General features: G+C 34.0%; 1 pseudogene; it reads right to left on the bottom strand.

The window, feature by feature from the left end:
- Positions 1-1,527: 1,527 nt before the first annotated feature.
- On the bottom strand, positions 1,528-8,212 carry LOC108915802 (annotated as a pseudogene).
- Positions 8,213-9,576: the final 1,364 nt, after the last annotated feature.

Here is a 9,576-nt window from a genome sequence, read left to right as displayed (position 1 = left end):
AGCTTATTTAATTTTTGACTAATTAAAGGTGCATCAGAAAAACAAATGTCAAAGGACATTTCTCTCAGAATTCCACCTTTTTTCTGTGTCTGTCAACTATTGAGTTTGAAGACACCCCAACACCATAAATATTAAAGAATCATATAAGTAGGATTTGGCTTTTGTATATGTCGTACAAAATGGCTTGTAACTTGTAATACTAGCCAAAATATAAAAAAAGTTCCTATACACGTATCTCCTAAAACAACTTCATACAGCTCTTTGAAGATGCAAGGAAAATGGACTTTTTTATCAATAGTAAAAAAAAATTATTTACCTTAGAAAATCTTAAATCTATTTTTCATCAGTATTTTTTTTGTAAAATTTTTCATTAGGCGTACCATAGTTCCATCAAAATAACCTTTGAAGAGGTCCTTTTAGACACTTGGGTTTATGTACAGGGTGTTTCATAACTCTACCAACACATGTGTAGAGGATTTTAAAATATGACGATTTGTTGTGAAACATTTTCTTCTGGGATTTATCGTTAAAGAGGTATGGGCGTCCAAAGATGAGTGTTAAATTTTGAAAAACAATATTTTAGCAATGCCTTAACATAGAGCAACCAAATTTGGTACATGATTTGCGTTTATTGTTATCTTTAATTGGTAAAAATATGAATTTTTTGGAAGCCCAATAAGGGCCGGACTAGAGGTAGGGTGCCGTTAAAAAGATATCGATTTTTTTTATCAGTATGCCAATTATTAGTTTTACCAGTATTACAGGAAATTTAATTTTAAAAATTGATATACTTTTTACAAATTTTTCAAAAAAATAACGGTTTTTGAGAAAATCGAGACTTTGTGAAACAGCGTCATTATTAATTGAATCAGACAGAAAGTAAAGTATGCAGTTTTACGACTAGTTCTCAAAAACCATTATATTTTCAAAAAAAATTTTTAAGAGAAAAAAAATTTTTATAACAAAATTTTTGTAATACAAGTAAAACCATGTAATAATTGGCATACTGATAAAATCGATATCATTTTAAGGGCACCCTAGTTCCAACAAATTCATATTTTTTACCAATTAAAGATAACAATAAACGCAAATCAAGTACAAAATTTGGATGCTCTATGTTAAGGCATTGTTGAAATATTGTTTTTCAAAATTTGACAGTCATCTTCAGACGCCAATAATATCTCTTCAACGATAGATCCCAGAAAAAAATGTTACACAACAAATCGTCATATTTTAAAATCCTCTACACATGCCTGCTCTGTGTCGGTAGAGTTATGGAACATTGTATAAATAATAAAGTGAAAAAACTGTTAGATGCACTGATGGGGAAGTATTGGTTAAAGAAATATATTAAATAAGAAAAAAACTGTTTATTTCTTATTCTACACAACTTTTTGAAAAAAGTTGCAATTAGCTTTTGTACTTCACTTCTAAAAATGCTTCATATTGATTACTACCAGAAAATGCAAAACAAAATATTTTAAAAAACTATACAGAAACTGCTGTAGGTAAAATATATGTGTAATATTATATACTATTTTTTTTATTTTTTATAAAGTATAAGATATAATACAAAACAACTTCATCATATAAAACGAAATTCGAGATTTTTCCAAGTTTGTAATATCAATACTTATAACATGGCCAACATATTAAAAGAATCTATTAAATAAAAAAACCAAAATAACATAGACAAATTACTGAACAATTTTAATACTAGAATGCTATTTTACACATCTGTTTTTATTTAAATAATAGAGCACAACAGTTAGGTGATATTACAATCTATGAGATTAATTATATTAATATGTATAATAAATTTAACTTCAGTTTTCAATCATTCCACTTAAAAGTTAGCTCTTGCGTGGGTTGCATCCTCATTTTCAACCTAGAGCTGCAAAAAATTTATACGAAATATATTATTTCAACATACATCCATTTACAAAATTTATTATTAATTTCGTTATGTTATATGAAGTATAAGAACAGCTTATATATTAACCAAGGCAGTTGAACTAAAATGAAAAAGTCCCATTTTCAGTCAACGGAATGTCAATCTTATTTTGGAGGTCGAAGTGTGTAGGGTGGGGTCTTAATAACAGTATTAGTAGGTCTCACAAAAATTAAAGTGGTTATATTTTGATAATGAAGCGTGGATCCATACTACTTTTTTAAGATGATCTCTAGTCCTCTTAACACAAATTTAGGGGACCAGTATATTTTATTTTTGCCAAGTGGACCCCTCTTTCAAAGTTAGAGTCCCCTGAAATCCGCCCCTAAGAATAATCTTTTTTTATATATCTCAGAACCCTGTTGTATGAGAATCACTAAATTTGGTACACATGGGTTTTATGACATGTGGAATCTCACAGTGGGCCCCCTTGTCTTTGGAACCAGAAAAAATTGGTCGCAAATTTGATTTTTTTTTAAATTATTAGTTAGCTAGAAAGCCATTGCATTTAGAAACTTTTTTGTCTTGATATTCGTTTCGTAAAATGATGTGGAATCTGATGGTGCTACGCTTTTCTACAGGGAACCCCCTTAAAATAATTTTTCATGGGCCCCCTTGTCTTTGGAGCCAAACAAATTTGGTCGCATATTTACATTTCTTAAAAATTATGTCCGTTAGAAAGCCATTTTTAAAAACTTTTTTGTCCTATGAGACTTTTTTCGTAAACGACAATGTTTTCGAGAAAAATGTCAAAATATGATCGAATGCATATCGTGATTCGTTATTTTCTTCAAAAACATTACGTTTTCACGAAAAAAAATATCGAGACAAAAATCTAAATTCAATGACTTTCTAGCTAATTAATAATTTTTAATAAATTCAAATTTATGACCAAATTTTTTTGGTTACAATGACAAGCGAGTCCACGAAAAAGTGTCTAAAGGGGGTTCCCTGCCAAAAAGCGTAGCACTATCAAATTCCACATGTCATAAAAACCCTGTGTATCAAATTTAATGATTCTGATACAACAGGGTTCTGAGATATAAAAAAGACTAATCTTAGGGGCAGATTTCAGGGCGCGAAAGAGGGGGCCACTTCATTTGATCTTGATGTGAAATTGAAACTCATCCGCACAGCTGAATGGATGGCAGGTTCGGATTGAGTGACACCGATAACGTAAGAAACATGTGTTTGGGACAGATAGCACGGCTTCTTTTCATTTGACCTTACAAGCTAAGAATCTTCTTTAATTTATACATCGCGGTGCTATAACTCCTACCTTTCATCGACTATATCTCGGAAAATATAATTTTCTCAGCTTAGTGTCTATGATAACTTTTTATCTACGCTTTGAGAACTATTCAAATCCAAAGTTTCAAAACTATCGGCTGAAAGCCATTTTCCATAAGAAACTTGTGGGGTCCTTTAAGCAGAATCCCATCATATTACAAACGGTACCGAAAGGCATTGAGGTTAGCCACAGCGGTGTTGTTGGAATGCCATAGCTTCACGTTTGAGAGGCGGCTCTTGTAATTGACTTCGCCCCTGGTATGATATGACGGGATGGTAAACAGGTTCGTTACATTTTTATTTTAGTTTTCAACAGTATCGGTTTGAGAAGGTGTTCATAAAACGCTTTATAAAAACTTATAAAGTTATGTACTTCAATGTTTACTGACGGTAGACTTTTTTTGTGTTAATTTTTAAGATATTGTATGGCATTATGAAAAAACCTGTATTCCAATCAAGAAAGAGTTGATATGGTTAGTGGTTAGCGCTTACTTTTTGTCTGGAGAAAACAGAAGATATCAGATGGATCATGTAGATCGTCGAGTACCGAATAAGAAAATGTTTGTAAGATTGGTGCAACATTTATGAGATTATAGAAGCTTTGACTGCTAAGATAGCTAATGGCAACAAACTCAGAAAATGAGAAATTTGGAACTAGAAATTTTAAACTTTATGTGAGAGGTCCCTAGTAGCAATACTCTAAGATTTCAAGTATGTCATATGCTGTAAAAATCAGGTTATTCACCAATTATGAGATTTGACAACGCATAGACCATTTGCAATAGGCCCATTCAGTAAAATTTTTTTATTGCATATTTCAAAAGTTTACCCTTTAATTAGTTAGTATGCCAAAAATCAATTTTTTGTTTCAACGAGAAATGTGTGAAATAAATTAATGAAAACAGAGCGCGGAAAAACGTTGAGCAACCATTGCCTGACGTCATAATAGAGCACTCCGCTCACGCTCGCTCTCTTCCCATTCTGTGTTAATACATACGATATGTGGATCGATTCGCAGTTTCGTTAATTATTGTTTTTATGTCTAAATGGGTCGAAACCGAGGATTGTACAAATATTGTATAGTTCCAGGCTGCAAAAGTACCTCAGGATCGACTCCGAATAAAATATTTATTTCATTACCGAAAAATGAAAAGTTTGTGTGATGTTATCCACGGTTTCCCCAGCCACGGTATGCAACTCAAAACCACCTTCGTTTTTCTTTGGATGCACGTCTAGGGGGTTGTAAAATATTATTATTTGAACATTTAGAGCACAATTTTCAACTTTATGCCGGAAATAAATTCTACCCCATCTAAATGTTCGTGTTCACAAAAAATTCGAAATACGTTGGTGACAGGGACCTATAAGCAGTTAAGAACCACTCTCGTTTTTCTTTGGTTGTCCATCTAGAGGGTTTTAAATATTATTATTTGAACATTTAGAGCAGAATTATAAAATTTACGCCGGAAAAAAATTTCTACCCCATCTAAACGTACCCGTTTCCAAATATTTCGAAATACGTCAGCGAGAGGGACCTATAAGCAACTTAGAACCACCCTCGTTTTTCTTTGATTGCCCGTCTAAGGGGTTATAAATATGTTGAAAAGAAATTTCTACCCCATCTCAAAGTTCCCGTCCACAAAAATTTCGAAATACGTGGCGAGAGACGTATAAGCAATTTATTTAAATAATAATATTTTACAACCCCCTAAACGGGCAACCAAAGAAAAACGAGGGTGGTTCTAAGTTATTCGCACATACACGTCGTCGCATACATCCACAAGTACTGAGTCTAGTACGTTGGGTACATTTGTACAAAAATGGAAAGCAAAAGAAAATGTAGAAAAGCGAACCATTTACGTCATTGACAAAAATCCGAAAATGTATTTAGATATTCCAAGACATTCTATGTTTATAATAAACATGTTGTGTGAAAAATGCATTTCAACAAGACTTGATGTATATCTCTTATACACTCTATTTATACACTTATAAATATAGGTATATAATATAGGTAAAAGTATGGCAAATATCTACACATCTCTCCGACTGCTCGCGACTTGATCGCCGAGTGGCCGGTATCGTGACGTCATTACCTGTTCTCTCGCAGTGTTGGCCTTTTTAAGGGTCTTACCAGAATTAAATATATCACTTATTATTAATCCTATTGACCTAATTTTTTTAAGATATATTTAGGTGGTTAAATACTATCAGAAAATGAAAGAAAAAGTTTAAAATTATAACGAGCGTTCAAATAAAACCGTGGTCGAAGTTGGCTCTGACACATTGGACGTAGGGAGTAGCTTATAGCGACCAACTTAACCTCATTTCTCAACGAGCTGTATAGCAGCTGTCAGTTTCAATAACGTTAATTACTATATAACTTTATTTTAAAGAATAATTGTGATAACAATAACAAACAATTAAAGGAGAACAAACGCAAATCTTTTTTTAACACTGTGTGGCAGGTACCGACTGATACTCCCACCATTTGTGATAAAACACGTACAGAAGTTCTTGGCGCATTTTCCATTATTTGTTGGACATTTTCTTTTAATTCTTCAGTCCGCTTTTTAGGTCGGTCGGCCGCTTCCTTCTTTTCTTGTTACACTGCCCGTTTCACGAAAAACATTAACACAATGCTGAACTGCACTTTGAAAAATTTTGTACTCAACAACGCCGGGAAATTGATTTTGAAATTCTATGAAACATTCCTCAATAGAATACTTCCATATTCCATCAATCTTGCGTCCATTTCTAAAGTAGGACTCAATGATAAACACTTTTTGTTCTTGAGAAAACACCATTTTAAACGCTTTTTAAAACGAAAATATTCAAATTGATAGCGGCGATATAGCGCTTTGACAGATGACGTTTAAGTTCATTTGCTATACGCTACGCCCTACGTCCAAATTTTCAGAACCAACTTGACCATGTTTTTATTTGAACGCTCGTTATATCGCGGGCCGTTGTTTGAGATCACACTAGCTTGTCCAACAGCTGGGTATAAAAATTACTAAAAAAAAATTTAGTTTTCAAGACGGAATTTGAAAAAATAAACTACTACTAAGTGTTTCTAAAGGCCAAAGGTAGCCTCCATATAAATATGTCCCTCATTTAAAGTGACACCCTGTATATTAATATATATTTCAATAAAGATGACGATTATTATTGTTATTAAAATGAAAAGCAGTTCCAAAGAATTTACCTGCAATCCCCGTGATGGCTTCGGATGCGGAGTATTTAACATCGACATCATTATCCACATTTAGTTTATCTAAAACTGGTTTAACTTGAGGTTGTATTACAGCTTGGTCTAATTGCGGAGCTATTCGTTGGAGGGTCTTTGCGACGTTAAATCTGACGTTTGCGACCTTATCGTTGGCCATGCTTAGGACAGTCGGCAGAAGTAATCTTGTGGTTATGTCACTCCCGCATGCTTCCGCCAATACATTGATGCAAAACAAGCAGGTCATTCTGTATAAGTAGTTTTGGTCCCTGGACATAGCCAAGACTTTAGGGATAATTGTGCTTTCTGCCCATTCGGCTCCAAACTGGTCAACGAGTTTTCTGAGGTTTAAAGTGGCAGCCTCCCTGATGGCGAACACGTGATCCATCAACCATGTCATACATAAAGCATTGAGTTTCTCGTCAAAAAATTCCCTGCCGAGTTGTCCTGCCAGTAAAGGCATGTATTCAATAATGGCCGATCTTACCCTCCACTTTGAATCCTCCGCCAGCTCCACAATGGCAGGTAGAAGAGATTGAGACAGCTGTTGAATTCCGATAACCTCATTAACACAGTCCAAATTAGAAATTATGTTCAGTCTAACTTCAGGACATTCATCTTTAAGTTGTGTCAAAAATAGTGGAAGTAAATGTTCGATTGTATTGTGCCTACCCAGAATTGGGCTTAATCCCATTATTACAGATGCCAAAGCAGACTTCACGTGTTGATTGGGGTCAGCAACTAGTTCTTTAACACAGGGTAGTATGTTCGTCATAATAATATTTTCCTGATGTGCTTTATCTAAATTTTGACAAAAATCCTTGACCTTATTAGCCGCCGCTGCTCTAACTTCAGCCTCTGTATCTTTTAAAAGACTTTGAAATGCTGGCACTAAGTCTGTTCTTGTTATTTCAGGTCCTACTGCTTTCTGTAGTTCTGTAAATTTATCCGCAACCATATATCTTACCCTCCATGATGTGTCACCTAAAATTTTTAGATTAGATTGTTAAACAAATAAGAATTTATAGATGAATTTAAATTTTGGTTCACATTATACCAGGTATCTGGTTTTTTAGATTCACTCACTATGGTGATCACTATATCTTGGTTATCATAAGAGATACAAGATCTGTCAAATTAGAACATGATTGCTAAATTTCAAGATAAATAATATGCCAAAGTGAAATTTGACTTATCTTATATTTCAAACCATCACAGGAAAAGGTAAACATTTTGAGATTGGGTATTATTAAAGGGTAAAGCCACTTTACAATTTTGAAAAATCGGTTAAACAATGCTTTATTATGTGAAGAATATTGGAAAAAAGTTTTAGGTGGGGGAAAAGTCAGGAACCCGAGTTTTTTCGAGGTGGAGCGCAACCACTCGCAGTGCACTGCAGAAGTGCTTAATGTAAGTACTGAGAACGCGTGCGATGATTAACTATTATAGAGGCAAGGTTCAGTCTCCAATCAAACCGAAAAAAGAGCATGAAGAAAATATCAATACAGAAGGCCAATTATATGGTGCATGCATCGATGACTGAAGGTATACATATAACAAATTTCTTATGTGGAATGTCAACAGAAACTTTAAAAGCGTTTTTCAAGAAACCAGTTTTTTTTAATTGGCCGGAAACATAATTCAAAAAGTTTTTAATAAATTGACTTGAAATTTTGTAGAGGTTCACATAACATAATGTAGGCAATATCGTAGGGATTTTTCGACTGATTAACAATTTTCATTGTTATTAACAATTTAACGCAAAATGTTTCGTCTCTATCGCATGGATTTCTATGGCTTACTTTATCGCTCTCACGTAACTTCAGATAGACCATCGGTACTTTCCTACCCTGTATGTAAACGTAAGCATATTTCTATGTAGGTATAAATTCGATGTAGGAAGGTTGTAAATATAAAAGAGAGTGGTGCCCCCTTACAGTCAGTCAAGTACTCAGAGATATGTCAGATGTATGTTAAGAAATTACAGTTACGTTTGCAATAAATAAACTCATAAAAACATTCACTGTTTATTATCAATAATGTTACAAAACGTTACATGGTGGCAGCGGTAAAAGCGAAATAAACATGAGTGGATTAAAGCCTACCAAACCGTTTGAGCCTGGCAAGAATCCGGCAGAAGCCTGGGAGAAATGGCGGCAAGCCATAGAAATTTATTGGGTGGCAGCCGACATAGAAGGAAAATCATTAAATAAGCAGCAAGCAATTCTACTGCATATAATGGGTGAAGAAGCTTTAAACGTTTACAACACTTTTGAATTCGAAGTAGAAGCCAATGGAGATGGCCAGCCACAACAATTAGAGGATGTTTTAACAGTTGAAATGATACTGGATGCATTTTCCAATCACTATGTTCCGTTTAAAAATGAAACTTATCTGAGACACATTTTCTTTTCTACAAGACAAATCGAAGAACAATCTATTGATGATTTCGTCAGAGTTGAAAACAAAAGCTAGAGACTGTGGATTTGGTAATCTCACAGACTCGTTAATTAGAGACAAAATAGTCAGTGGAATAAGATGTGATAAATTAAGACAGAAATTGCTGAAAACCCGGAACCTCGATTTACCACTATGTATTAGTATATGTCACTTTGAAGAAGAAACAACAAAACAGTTAAGCCAGATAGTAAATAATTCTATACTCTGCGGTCGAAATTATATAGTGACTAATCGCTAGCTTTTGGACTAGTAAGGGGGATGAAGCGTGCCGGGAACGAAAATCTATTGGCGTGTCTGCGTAAAATGCAACAAGATATAGAAAATATTGAAAAAAGATAATAAAACATAACATCTAATATTTTTTACGGTTTGCTATAACCGGCACTTTGATCCATTTTAATTATTACAGCATTTTAAAACGTCCCAGTTGTGTTTTTCCAATTTATAAATTTATTATAGCCATGGAATTAGACCCCTCGTCTACGCTTATGCTATGACGTTTCTCAGGACTGGTATATCAAGTCCGTTTACACCCACTAAAAAAGCATTTCCCTATTCCCTACCAAGTGCAAAAGACAGAGATAGAATATAGATTGACATTCAGTGTAACTCGGTCTCTAGACGATTATAGATTCTATCGATGTGC

This window comes from Anoplophora glabripennis, unplaced genomic scaffold, assembly GCF_000390285.2.
Source record: "Anoplophora glabripennis isolate ALB-LARVAE unplaced genomic scaffold, Agla_2.0 scaffold1621, whole genome shotgun sequence".
Lineage (NCBI taxonomy): Eukaryota > Metazoa > Arthropoda > Insecta > Coleoptera > Cerambycidae > Anoplophora > Anoplophora glabripennis.
Note: the sequence above shows the minus strand (reverse complement) of the source record. Positions and strands in the feature narration are given on the sequence as shown.